The 14,534-nt window shown below is 47.8% G+C and overlaps 1 long non-coding RNA gene across 1 annotated transcript; it reads left to right on the forward strand.

The window, feature by feature from the left end:
* The first annotated feature begins 18 nt into the window (after positions 1–18).
* On the forward strand, positions 19–7,090 carry LOC135312512 (uncharacterized). The gene is made up of 2 exons (XR_010372081.1): positions 19–3,243; positions 5,636–7,090. It is a non-coding gene; the product is annotated as an uncharacterized LOC135312512 (long non-coding RNA).
* Positions 7,091–14,534: the final 7,444 nt, after the last annotated feature.

Here is a 14,534-nt window from a genome sequence, read left to right on the forward strand (position 1 = left end):
GGGGGGTGGGGGGGCGTCTTTTCTGTCGTTTCCAGAGATGCCTCTGCAGGTGGGAATGGGAGATAGACAGATCTTGCTGGATGCTCCTACCTGCTCCAGTGTGTCCCACAGAGGCCGTCTGGCATTGCTGCTCAGCAACACTGCTGCTGTTTCAGCAGATGCCTGTGTGGTGGGTATTTAGATGGAAGTAGGGATGTATTAGCAGCTTGCTGGGAAATCAAGAATGCTTGCTAATTGATGTAGAAGGGAGCACACTGCAGCCACTTCTGTCTGAAATACCAAACTGTGATCTTTGGAGACCACATCTCCCAACATGGGTGGTTCCTCTCAACCTGAGTGTTGTTGGTGCCACAGACCTGTAGTCCACCAAACACAGCTCCATCCTGAAGATGTGAATAGTCACTGGATGCCTTTAGCTTGGGTGCCCCTTGCACCTAAATTCCTTGTGCTTTATTGTCATGCTCTTGGTGTTTGTGAATTATGGCACTGTGGTTGAAAGTTCCCCTACACGGCAGGGTGGGAAATTATTATCCTGTAGTATACTCAAAAGCTGCTGCTTTGCAAGGAGAGGTTTGCTGGTACGCCGTGGGTACCTTGTGCATTTCTATCCGACAGTACAGTGGGTTGAGTTGTGGAGGTTGGGTTTATGTCTTTCTCTTTCTCCGTACTCAGCTCTTCCACACATTGCGTGAGAACTAACAACATGAACATAAAAGCAAGGGCTGTGCTCTTCAAGTAATATTATCAGAGCAGAAGCTTAGCACTCAGCTAGAACTAAATCAACCAACTTTTTAGCTCCCAGACTAATAAGGAAGGTTTAAAAATGAAAGCCAGGAGGACTGATACCTGTCTGAGCTTGATGAGATCTTGAAGTAGTCACAAAATTTTCCCCGCACCTCACAGGGGAAAACACTCCAGACCCAAATACTTTGGTCTTCATGCCATTGTCATGCCTAAAAGAGGCTTTGCATGAGGCAGAACAAAAATACAGCTGCTCTTTACATCCATTCCTGCAGCTGCAACTAGCTGCAAATATTTACTATTTGCAGACAACAAAGCTTGACAGAGGAATCTGGATGGTAATAACCTTGATTCATTTGAACATAGGTACAAACAGTCACACTGATGGCCATTGAGTCCGAAGAACTCTGAAGTTGTTCACATCTACAGGAATTGTTCTGGAAAGGAGCATGAGAGCTGTGATGGGTTGGCTGGGAGCACAGGGTACTCCTTGGACATCTGAACAGGGAAATTTCTAGAAATAGGTGACAGGAATTACCTCTTTATATGACAGTCTCAGTGTTGCCAATGCTAAGAATTTATTTCACCTAGCTCAAAGTTTTTGCTGTTTTCCATTGACATTGTTCACCCTGGTAGAGTAAGAAGCGCAGCTTCTAGTCTAAGAACATGCTCTCATCTTTGCAGAGAAGCATTGGGAACTCCAAGGTCAGGTTGTGGTTTGAGGGACTGAGCCAATGTTGTCACCAAAAACAGTGGTTCCTCCAAGTTCCAGCTGCTTCGTTGCACCATCCCACCCCTTTACACTGGTGCAGCTATTTGGTGAAGTGTCTGGAAATGCTGATCCTGCACGACACCAAGTGCTCTGGTTTGCTGGTTTGGTTTTCATCTGGTTCAGTTCATCCATCTGGTCCAGCATTTGGTCACACAACAGAAGTGGGGGAAGGAGAGGACAGAGAATGTGACCACTTCTAGTGGCACTATAACTTCGTGTGAGTTTGAAGTGTGGGTCAAACTACAACCTAAATATGCCCTGCATGTTTAGAAACTAGAAACAGAATAAACCCAAACACAGATTCTTTCCAGAAATATAAACTGTAATGGCAGTCCTATTAATTTGTTGGGGGACTATTCATTTTAGAATGCTCAGACGGTAAGACTTTTGTCATGAAGCCTTTACCAGATGCTCCATCCAGGTCTTAGATGCACTTGCCAAAAATGACATTGAAAGAGCTTGGGAAAAGAGCTACAGGACTGTTAACAGGGTTGGCAAACCTGCCTTATCATGGGAGGCCAATAAAGCACAATCAATGTAGTTGTTCAAGAGAAAGTTTAAAGGAGAGTTTTCCATGGCCCAGCTATACCCATGTCAGGAAGGAAGCTCCAGGGCAGAGATCTTCTGTCTGGCACATGAAAGCAGGGAAGACAGAGTAGCCAAGAATGGCAGATGAAGAAATCAGGCAGGCTTTTAGTCATGAAGCAACTGTCCAGTGAGAACTTTCACAGGAATGTGGGGACTTTTTTCTTATTAAAAGATTTTCTGAGAAACCTGTCTTCTAAGAGGTCTTCCTACCATAACCCAATCAAAAGTAGCAGGCAAGATGCTGGCAACACCAAGATATCATCGCTGTGGTGCAGTAGATTCCTGGCCCTGCCAGACACATGCCAAAGCTATCACATGTTGGAGAACCACCAGAGAGGTCCTGGAGGTTTCAGAAAGCCAGTGAAAGATTTCCTGCACAGAAAATAACAGCCATTCCCAGTGTTGTTTGACAGGGCTGGGCTGAGGGTGCAGCTGGGTCCACAGAGTTCTGGGACTGGCATGAGTTGTCTCTCCTTGTGGTTGTGCTACCAGCCTCCCTGCCCCGGCACAGCCCCAGTTCCCAGCTGTCCCTGGCGTGGAGCAGAGCAGGAGAGTGCCTCACCAGCACAGTGCTCCCCTAGTCATTTTGGATGAGAGTGGGCTGCACCATCAGGTGCGATGGCAGTGGAAGTTGGCTGACTGCAGCAATGCTTTCTCCCCAGACAGCCTGCACAGGAGCTGCCAGGCGCTGTCACTGAAAGGTTTCTAAGGGTTGTTCCTGCAAGGCTTGACTGTCCCCATGTATCCCACAGGTTTGGGTCTCTGGGCCTGCTCCCCTTCCCAGTGGCAAGTGATGCTGTGATCTTGGTTGAATGTCACATTGCCTCTTTCATGCTTTCACTGAAGTTATTTTTACAGGAGATTCAGTGCTGGGCTCTTCCAGCCAAGTGGATATCAAGAATTTGCTAACAAGAGGTGGTCCTCAGAGCTGCATTTTGCCAGCAGAGCCAGTCACAAGGTGCTGCCTGGCCCAGGCATACTCGTAAGCCCCCTGTTAGCAGCCCATGTGCTGCAGAAGATGATGCCTTGATCCCTCTTTCAGGTGTCAGCAGAGGGACTCGGGAAAGCCCCTGCCATGTGGGTGCTGCTCTGGTTCTCCTCCCTGTCTCTGATTTTCAAGGTTCTGCCCTTCAATTGCCATGGTGAGTGTGACCCCAGGGCCACAGGCGTGCTCAGCATAGCTCCATCTGCAGAGGTGTATACCCTGATTGCAGAAGTTCCCATTCTTCTTGCATGTCTCTCTGGAGGGGTTTTCTGGCATGTAGGTGAACCAACAGTGATGCTCTTTAGTGCTACTGTGACACAGATCTGCAAAAGGGTCAACAACTCCTCTGGGTCCTCTCATCCTCTCTTCTTCCTCTATCCTGCAGGGAAGCTGGAAGGGCACCTGCCATAGTTGGAGCAAATGGGAGATCATGTTTGGGGACAGGAGGGGATGAGGCCTGTGACGTTAGGGAGAGGTTAGGTGGTTGAGGGATGCCAGATGATCCAGTCTGACATTGCAGGACATGGTGGGCTGCCACATCCCAGAAAGGCAGGAGAGGGAAGACCCTGCTGTTCTCTGCCATGAAACATTGTGTGCAAGCTCTGTCAAGCCTCAAGGACATACACGGCTGCTCAAACAGCTTGGTGTGTGGTTGCGTCCTTGCTTCACTGCAAAGAAGAGAAGATTGGAATGAGGACTGAGCTGAACAGAACAGAGGAAATGGCTAGGAAGAATAAAGGAAAACTGGGGCCAGGGGAGGAGAAGTAGGCTTCCTAGTGCTTTCCTACGTTTGCAGGAATTTCTGGGAACAGCCTGACACTATGTGTCCCCATATATCCCCATGTATCCATCAGAATACATGTCCGCATTGGTGTCTTTGCTGCAGGGTCTGTCCTGGCCAGCTGCAGATAGTTGTGCCTCTGTGTATTTTGGGGGCACTCCTGGGACAGGCTGCCACCATGCCTGTGTCTGTGCATGCATGTGCATGGGTGGTAGGAACAGACGGGACTTTTTCAGGGGAGCATTGTGGTGTCCTGTGTGTGTTGGGAGCCTAAGTGTCTTTGGGACTGCCTGGTATCATGAGATGAAGCAAATACTTTGCTGAGCTTCTTCACTTTGCTGAGGTCTGTGAAGTTCCACCTGCTTCCTTATTTGCCAACTGAGAAGATGGCACTCGGGCTGTAAAAATGAGTCAATGGCTACTGTCTGGCCAGGAGATATTTGCAAAGAAACAGGGATATGGGGGTGATGTGCCAAGTGGCAAATCTGAAACACAGTTCTCAGTGCTAAGCCAGTGTGACGACAGGTTTCTGCTCGTAGCAGAAAGCAAAAGGACCGATGACACCAGTCAGACTAATGCCACGGAAGGGCTGGAACACATGGCTGGAGCTGCTTAACTTACTCGTCTGGTTGGCAGCACAATGCTTTTGCTTGTCTTAGTGCAAAAGGTGTTTCCATAGCAGACCTCTCTGAGTCAGTTGTGCTTGGAATCTGTGAGAGGCAGGAGAATTTTGCTTGCCCCTTCTAAGTAAAGAATATTATAATATATATAAAATTATAACAATATAATATAAGTAGTGCCCATTATATATAGTGGCTAAAGGTTGAAAAGGATCCTGCTACCTTCAAAGAAGTGCCCTGCTGCTATGTGACTTCTGATGTGTGCAGGACTGACTGCTGTGTGCAGTGGATGCAGATGGAGGAACAGGGTACCGCTCTACCAAAGCGCCTGTGAGCTGTGAGGCTCCATTCACCCGAGCATGAACCAGGGGCAAAACACCCCAGCTTGGACAGTTGGCAGCCGTCGTGCTTGCCATCAGAGCTGTAATAGCTGGTGGACTGCTGCACATCTTTGTGTGGCATGGATCGGGGTCTGGAGAGTCCCTGTTCACATGGCTGCCCGTGACGAACACAAGCATGGTTTGTTTGCTAGTGAAATGCGTCATTCCAAAGCAAGTTGTGTTGGGGCAAGGAAATCTTTGATATTTCTCCTTTCCAATGAAGAGGTATTTTCTCAGTGTAGATCCTCTGTAAGAAGATGGCTAAGTATCTACTGATAGCCTGACTGGCTCCAGTAGCAGTGCGATGGTCCCTTAGTACACTTCTTTCTTCCCTGTATAGTTTACTGACCCATGGCATGATCCCACCACTATTCCCTGTGTGCAGACACCAATGCCCACCTAAGGCCTTGCCCCACACATCAATCAACTGCAGTTAAATTAACTTTGTGAACACAGTAAAAGCCCCATTGTGGACATGAGTTTGGTTTCAAATTAATTTCTTCTGGCTTAACTGAAACATGCCCCTGCTCCAGCAGTGCTAGGCTGGTTTCACAAAGCACACAGGGACCACTTGGGAGTTTGCAACCACTTTTGATTCCATCTGTTTGCCAGCTACTCCGACATGTGCACGTGAGGGAGATAGCTTGAGCTCCTGTTCAGGGCCCTCCCCTCTTGTGGTGTGTGCCTGTGCCACTGATACTGAGTGGGTGCCAATGGGCTCCCGAGGTCCTCTGCAGAACCCTGAATGGTTGTTTTGCTCTTCCTCAGCCTGTTGCTGCACTCCAAGGGGCTGGGACCGTAGTAACAGCAGAGCCAGCTGACGTCAAGACAGGTTGGCAGCATCTTCATGAGCATCGGGGTTTGTATCTCTGTGAGGCCAGAGAATAGCCCTGGTTGCAGGCTGTGGTGAGCCATGATCCTAAGCACATCCAGGGTCCCTTGAAATGACAGTGATTTGTATGCCATAACTCTCCTGTCCCCTCATTCCTAATATACCTCTTCTAGAAAATCTTGTCTTCAAAGTTACTGTGTATTCCCTGCAGGTCAGTCCCTCTCTGGCTGGGGGCTTGAAGCCCTCCTGGATTTCTGCAAAGCTTGAGGCAGACTTGGCCGCCAACCTATGCAGCAGGCCCTGCGCCATGCAGAATGGTGCTCTGGGTTATAAGGAGGAACATTATGCCATTTATTTCTGGAACTGCAAGTGTCTGGAAAGCAGGTTTGAAGTATGCTTGATGCCCTCTGTGCTAAAAGGAGGAAGGGAGCTACCACAGCAAATCCGGAGGTGGGTTCCTGGTAGGGACCAAGGTGAGAACTCCTCCTGCTCTTAGCTCCTAAACCAGAGGGGGCTGCAGGGGTGAGATCTCTGCTTTGGCAAGGGTACTGCTGGGCTGGTATCAGCATGGGGCTTGCCAGTAGCTGCTCTGCCTCTGGCTTGCCTCATATTGCCTCTGCCCTGAGTGCAAGGAGGTCTGACACAGGGTCGCTGGGGAGGCAGGGGCTGACATTCACTCAGCACTTGGGTAAATGGCTGCTGGGGTGCAAGGCACAGGCTCTCGGACCATCGCCTATGGATGGTGTGATGAGCTCTGCAGGACGTGGGGGTTTAGGCGAGGAGTCCAGGTGTAAAAGTGCATGTGAAAACCAGTGTCGGCGACACTGCTGTGCGATGGGACCTGGGCTGCTTCTTCTCCAGACAGGAATTGGAGCTGGAAACGTGGATAATTTTGTATATCTCCTTTTAACACAATAGCACGTGACTCTACACTCAGACATTGTATCTGGCGCACCGACATTGTTTTCTTTCGCCTCTGGCACAGTCTGACAGCGAAGTCTTTTGGCCTGGAGACAGGACTTCTGCTCCTTGGTACTGCCTACCTGGAAATGCGACTGCGTCCCAAGGCTAAATCTCTCTACGTATCTTCTTTGCATTCTTTAGGAAAGCAGCTGGAGAATGTTTACACACTGCAAACAGAATGTATGACTCCGACTGAGGAACCACAATCCGGTTCAACTGCATGGCAAATTTCTTGGCCATAAAATCTGGCATGCATCACAGAGGCCCTGTCTGTGTACAGATCCACATGGCATTTGTCATAACTTCAGATCACATCTTTAAAAAAAATAAATTATGCCATTTCTTGTTCATATCAGACACAGTTGTCATTAGCTTTGTTATTAAAAGGGGATTCTTGATCATGCCATTAAAAGCCTGTCTACTTTTCATTGGTGTCTTCTCCCATTTATTGGTGTTGCCACATGTGAAGCAGAAACACCACCTGAACTGCTGGCAAGGGGCCTTGTCTACGATTATGCTTGGGTTTAATTCCAGCTGTGTGGCAGCTGTGGCCCCTGTTCCTCCTCTGAAACCTCCTGCAGAGCTGTGCCCCAGGTTGCCATAAAAACTCCCCACAAGGTGCATTATTTTTTCCCATATCACGACGACTCATTTGGCTGCAACCAACCCCAAAACACATGCTGGGAAGGACCAGGAGCATTCCCTTGTTTCAATATGAGCATCAACAATGCAGCTCCTGCCTTGTGCGTGTAAACAGGAATGCAAAAGCTCAGAGCTGTTTGATTTTCTGGTAGCCTTTTCCTATGCCACAGTGGTAATGCTGGCTCTTCTCTTGTGGCTTGTGACTCAAGCAAGCACGCAAGGTCAGAGGAACAGCTTGGAAGAATGCACCAGAGCAGGGCTGTTGGTATTTCTGCAAGCGTTTCTGCATCATAAAGACGTTCCTTCACCATGAATCTTGTTCACAACCACACTGCAGGCAGCAGGCTTAGCTATCCGCTTCCAAAACAGCATCTGTCAGAGAGCAAAGCCCACTTTTTTAACAAAAAAAAAAGGTGCTTTTAGGGTAAAAGCCTAGATGCCACAGCTAAGTAACATTTGTGCAGTGGTTTGCAGGACCCACACCTGGCTGGTCCATGCAGTCCATCTGGGACCTGCCTGGGGGATCTTCACCAAACTCCAGAGCTGGCCAGGGCCAGTGTTTTACACAACTGGATTCTTGCTCTTCTGCTTTAAATGGTCTTCCCAATTTGGGCACCACTGGGATCGTTACAATATTTCATTGGCCCCTCTGTGCTGAGACCGGCCAGCTGGTGCTGCAGTCGGACCTTCACGTTAATATGCTGGAAGTGGAGCAGAAGCAAACCAGTAACTTGGCACAGTTTGACATTTAACACGCTCTGACAGTCTGATACTTAAGCTGAGGACAGCTCCTACAACACTCGTCTCACCATGTGCAAGTTGCCTAGTGGCTATTGTGCACTGACCACATCCAGGCATGTGTAGTACAGTTTCTTACCTAGGTTTGGGAAGGGGTGGTGGAAGAGGGAACAGGGCAGCTATGAAGGACCATTTTTATCAACTGGTAAGTTCATACCCCTTCACCACCTTCACTTGGGCACCTTTACTGAGCACTCTGCAGGCAGGATTAGACACAGCTTGCAAGCAGAGAGCTGTCCTTTGTAGCCTGATGCAGGCAGTGCAGGGCTCAAACGTGTCAGTTGGCCAAACACTCATAAACTCACGGCCACCTTGCAGGTACACAGCAGATGTCTGTCTGGTGGCAAATGGGTGTCAGCTTCCGTGGTGCCCTGACGCAGGGTCATTCTCCTGTTGCTCAGTTGCCGTCTCAGTTTCTCTACTGGGTTTTTTTGAGGGTTTTGTCTGTGAGCCCTTGTGCTGCTCAGTGTCACGATCTTAACAATTTTACTTTTGCTTGTCTTTTTAGTTTTCCTCTCTGGCATTTCTTTAGCTCATGGACTCTCTCACAATGGTCTTGCCCACAACCTAGAGATATTCTCATTAAACTCAAACCAGGGTTTGGCATCAAATCTGGTCCTTGGCTCCCAGAAGCCTGAACCCTGGGCTGACGGGTTTGAGTTGAGCTAGCAAAAATCAGAGCTAATACACCAGTAAACACAAAGGCATTTATACATCCTGTCCCCATGGAATGGGACATGAATCTTGCTACAACCATCTGTTGAATTTCCTTTGAGCCACCTTGTGTCTGATTCAGATCACCTTGTGTGTAGCTGTGCCTGCATCTCTATGCACGTGATCCTGTTAATGTGATCCAGACTAGCATATTTCACATGGAGCTTCACAGACTGGATTTCTCTGCTCAGCTGTGTAAAGTTCCCCTTCTTGTCTTACATGTATTTACAGCTAACCGGTCTAGAGTTTCAGAGGGATGGAAATCAAGGGATGGCACACAGTACAGGAAAGGACACAATCAGGCAAAGTTCAAATATTGACCATTTGGCCATTATCCAAGGATTTGGGAGGAAGTAGTGGTAAGAAAGAAGAATGCTTGGGAGAAATTCACAAATCCTGCTGGAGTAGGAGTAGGACCCAAATATTCTTGGATGTAACAGCTGGTAGCTGTGATAGCATGGAGGTGATAATTTCCTGCAGGAAGAGGCACTGCTATTTCATGTGCTAGATTTAGACCAGTTGTTGTGATTCTGTCCCAAGATTTTTACAATTCAGACTATATGTCAAAAGACAGGTTTTAATTCTAAGAACACAGTGAGTTCTTAGCATTGGTGAGTTTGAAGGGATTTAGAGCTGAAGAACTTAAGGATGGAATCACATGTAGTAGAGGAACAAAAACTATCAGGAGTTAATATTTGGAGATAAGAGAGAAATCACCCCAGGCAAAGCTCCCTAGATGATTATATCTGAACATGATGCAAAGGACTTGAGTGCTTTGAAGTGGATCTCTTGGTGCCTTTTCCCTCAGGTCACCAGGCCAACATGAAAAGGACTTTGCACATCTAGAACATCATTGCACCTCGAAAAGGAACTAAAAGAAGGAAACTGAGAGCTGCCAGATAAGGAAGCATAACAGTTAAAGTGTTTATAAACAGCTTTCCATCCAGCTCACTGTGTGGTGAGGTCTTTCTTTTCATTGTCGCTGTCACCAGTATTTTCAAAGCGCTCCCTGGCTTGCAGCCAACTATCTACAGTACACCCAAGTCCTGTGAAAATGTCTCTTTAGGTGTCCTCTTGGATCCAGGAGCATGGCTGGTGTCTGCTCACTGATCTCTGCTGATGCTTCAGGCTCCAGCTGACAGGGACTCTCCCTCCCTGCCCACGAGCCAGCACAGGTCACCCCCAGGCAGGCTCAGCTGCTCTTACAAACAATGCTCCCAGGAAACTCTCTCCCCATAGAGTCCCACTTGGTGACCCCTAAGGCATAAGGAGTGAGAATGAGGCTGACAGCACGTGTCTTGGCAGTTGTGCCACGATTCCCGTTTCATTAACACGTATCATAAAAGACACGGTAAACGCAATCCAATAAATAAAGCAGATTTACTCATTGCTACAAAAAGTGAGAAATCAAGTCCATCAGCCACTGATACGGATTGCAGAGATCAAGTGGTGCAGAAATAAAGCAAGCAGAGTCAAAAGAATTGGATTTTGCAGGGAACAAATAGTAAAATTATATTCAGCTCCATGAATAAATAAAAAAGAACAACAAAAAAAGAGGCCCAGGCAGGAATAAGTGTGGCCACTAGCCAGTGAAGATTGTTAGGTATTAAAAATAATCTAAATGTGGTTAAAATCACTGGTTAAAATGGTGTTTATGATGCATTAATATGCCCAAGGCAGCAGCAAGAGGAGATGGGGAGGACACGAAATTCAAATTCACTTTGTCCTAATTTCATGACTGTGGTTGGGACTGAAATACCTTTCTGAAGCTTTTGAGTACATGTTAAAATATCTCAACTCACATCATCATGGCCTCACACACCAAATGAGTGCTTTGTCTGAGATTTCAGATGATAAAAACCCTGCAGGGTTAGAATATTATTTGTACCAGTCAATGTGATTTTCTGGAAGTTGGCTTTGTTAGGCAAACATGGTGGCCTCTTTTTTTTTTACATTGCATAGCTAATCATATACAGCATTTGACTAAACATCCCACAACACACTATGTCCACATTTATACATTGAGCTGCATAGTTCACAGGTGAGAGCTGCCAAACCCCCTGAGCCCCAGGACACAACTAAACCAAGCTGGGATAAAGTAGCCCATAGCAATCCAATTATGGAGCAACGAGGAGCAGCAGAAAGCTTAGTCTCCTTTGATTACACCAATCTGACAGGAGAACACTGTCAGCTCCTCTCAGCTTTAAAGAGCTGCTAAAAATTAGTGAGAGTGAAGAAAATAATAAAAAATAAGTGCTCCCTTGGAAAGATGTTCTTGTGATGGCAGGTTTTATTCTTTCTCCTATAGCCACAAGAAAGCACAGTTGACTCTAGTGCAGAATCTAAATCCATAGAAAGAAACACTGGGATATAAGAAGCTCCTTAAAGTCCGTGTCAGGAACAGGCAGATGAAAATTAAAGCTGAGCAGCATCAGCTGGGAAATTAAGTATTTGAGAACCTCATGGACTAGCTGTTAGCAGGAGAGGTTTCATTACTCTCCCCTTGGTGGTGAAATGAGAGGTCCTGTGGAAGGTGTGTTTGTCAGATGCAAGGTGCTGGGTACAGTCTTGGCTCTCAGTGCTCTGCCTTTGTCAAATGAAAAAGCAAGTGGAGAAAGAAACTAAACCAGCTGCTCTTACTGAAGCAGTTTCAGGAAATATGAAAAGACAGGTTTGTAGGAGGAGGTGATATTTTTTCTTGCACCAACTGATACAGCTGGAAAAACCAAAGAGGCTTTTGGGCACAGAGATCTTTCTTCTGCAGACCTGATGCAGCCACCTTGAGATATTTCAAGACAAGAAAAGCCCCAGTGCAGACAAGGCAAGCCACAGAAGTGCCTCAGCACTGTAGGGGAAGCCTGCACTGCAAGGAACTGCAGCTCCTGCTTGTTATTCCTGGCCTTGCCTTCATCTACCCTCAAATGTCAGAGGGTAGCTGCAATGGACTCTAAACGGAGCTCTGGAGTTAACTAGACCCAAGGACCACTAACATGAGAAAGGGTCCTTCAAGCCTGTCGCTTGAAGGAAGCTGCTAAAATGTGTCTGGTTGGCACCTAGAGACTGACAGACACTTACTGCATCTACACAGGTTTCATTACTTACAAAAAAGCTCAAAGAGAAAGAAAATAATGCAAATGAGTCCAGCTGTTTAAATGCACTAATTCATATTTAAAAGACAATGAGGTAAAGCCTCAGGTTTAAAATAACAGGCTAAACTAGTCCAATACCTTGTGGTATAATGTTCATAGGCTCATAGGATAATTCAAGCTGGAAGAGACCTTGAGAGGTCTCTAGTCCAAGCCCCTGCTCAGAGCAGGGTCAGCGCTGGGGTCCCACCAGGTTGCTCAGTGGACTAGGGGGAGGCTGCACGTGTGACTCCCAGCCTCTGAGGCTGGGGTGGAGATGCAGAGCACAACAGCGGCTGAGGAGTTCATCCTACACTGAAAGCAAACCAAACAAGCCAACCTGCCAGGGCCCGTCCCACAGCTGCCTGGGGGGAACGCTGACTGAAACGGAGCCATCGCTGCAGACCCAGATCCATCACCATGAGTCCTGTAAATGCATGGACTGATGAGGCCGAGGCAAGTTTTTCTTTGGTATCAAGAGGCCACCAAGCTCTAATTTCAGCAACAAATAGCAAAAAAAAAAAAGATATCCCAGCTGCATGAGGTGCAGACCCAAGGCAACAACTCTCCACTCAGGTAAGGCTGTTGACAGGAAGGAGTCCAGCAAGAGCTGCCTGTTGGTGAGCACGCCTGCAACAGACAGGCTGGGCATGGTGCAGGCAGCTGACAATCTTCCCTGCTTCGCCGCCACCTCTGCAACCCCAGCGACTGCTTAAGGGGATGCCTTGTGAGCAGGCGGACACCGAGCTCGTGAGGGCAGGAAGAGCATTTTGGAACAGCCAGCATTACCAAGGAAGGGCCACAGAGTGGCTTGCACCAGAGAGCTCCCTATAGCCACATTCTCTGACATACTCTCAATGCCATGTGCAGGACAGATGGACAGGCAGACTGACAGGGGGTGTAAAGTTTTAATGCATGGCTCAGAAGATGCGGTGCAAAAAGAGACGAATTGAGGAACTTCAGAAATTTGTGTACTGGGATGAACCAATATAAAGACATGAATGGCATGTCAGCAATTACATACATGATATCACATGACATTACCCTCAGCAGTTACATACAGGACAATACAACCTGTCTGCAGGCATAAAAAATTACCTAAAACCAAAACTATTTTGGAATTTTAACCCAAACCATAGATGCAAATTGCAAGCTGTCAGTAAGCATCCAGTTTGGGACAATGCATCTAATAGGAGCAATAGGGCACAAAAAATGCATCCTCAAACAAGGAGCAGGTTGGAGGCAAGAAGACCATCTGGAAAGTAAGTCTAGATAAATACCCTGTTTCTACACTCTTTCCCAGGCTTCTTGGTAATGTTGGAGGTGGAGTATTGGGTGAGTTTCTTATTGATTCAAGGGGTTGAAGCTTAAGTCAGTTCCTGTATTGCTGAAACTGCAAAGTGCAGAGGATCCCTACTCAAACACAGGGCAGAAAAACCAAAACTGAAGTCTTGCTCACCAGAGATAGGAGCCAGGGGATGCTTAGGTTTAAATGAGAAAGTTGGTGGAAGGAAGGTAATTGGTGGAAGAAGGTGATCGGTCCAGGAAGGTGGAGCAGTTCCAATGCTGGAGGTCTGGTGCTGGTGAAAGCAGCTCCCCTGGACACTCTGCAGCTTTTCCTTAGTCCTTTTGGGGAGGAACCTGTTGGGAATGGCCTGGAAGCAGGAGGGAGAGCAGGACGGAGCTGTGGAGCTGCTGGGTTGTGATGAGCACACAGCCACGTGGGCAGAGAAATACCGACAGGGCGAGTGTTAGACCTCGCTTCACGCACTCAGTAATTACCTACAAATCACTCTCAGCATCCAGTCTCCCCATCTCCTTTTTCAGCGGAAGAAAGTGTGTGACTGTGTGTTCTTTTACTCCCACTCCTTTATTGTCTGCACAAGCTTTCTAGAAAGTGTTCCAGCCAGCGCTAAATCCTGCCCCAAGCTCCCCAGGCAGCATTGCATGACTTTTGGATGTAAAACTTCATTTAAGATACAGCATGTCAGGGCCTCAAGGGCACTAATGGGTTTTATCTGCCCTGCACCTGCCACCCATGCACCTTCTGCTTATGGCCCAGGACCTCATTTAAGCTCAGGCCTGGGTCTCCCATCCCTGTCTGAGCTGAACTAGATGTGTCCATGTGTCCTGCCCCGGCTGCTGCAGGGACCTTGGACCTGCCTTGTAGCCTTGTCTCCTATCCTGTCTCCTGCTCCAGACCAGGCTCCCTGGGGGGACCCTGGTCCTGGTTCTTTCCCTCGCTGTGTCTGGGGCTGTTGATGGACCACGTCCTGGGCTCTGCCAGCCATGCTGAGGCCCCATGGGACTGTGCCCTGTTGGGGAGGGTATGGCCAGTGCTGGAGTCCCCCCCAGCTCCCAGCTCATCCCCTGCTTGTGCTGCTCCCTGAACCAGTGGGTGTGTGTCTTGAGCTCCCTGACAACGTTTTACTTCACAGAGGATTAGCCTCGGCAAGTGACAGTGATTTAATAGGACAGTATCTCACCCCAGAAATCCTGCCTGGACTTCCCATTCCTGCTGTGTCTTTCTTTCCCTGGCTAAAGGAGTAGTTTGGGTTTGTCCTTCCCTCAGTAAAACGCAGCCTAATAAGTT

This window comes from Phalacrocorax carbo, chromosome 3 (assembly GCF_963921805.1).
Source record: "Phalacrocorax carbo chromosome 3, bPhaCar2.1, whole genome shotgun sequence".
Taxonomy (NCBI): Eukaryota; Metazoa; Chordata; class Aves; order Suliformes; family Phalacrocoracidae; genus Phalacrocorax; species Phalacrocorax carbo.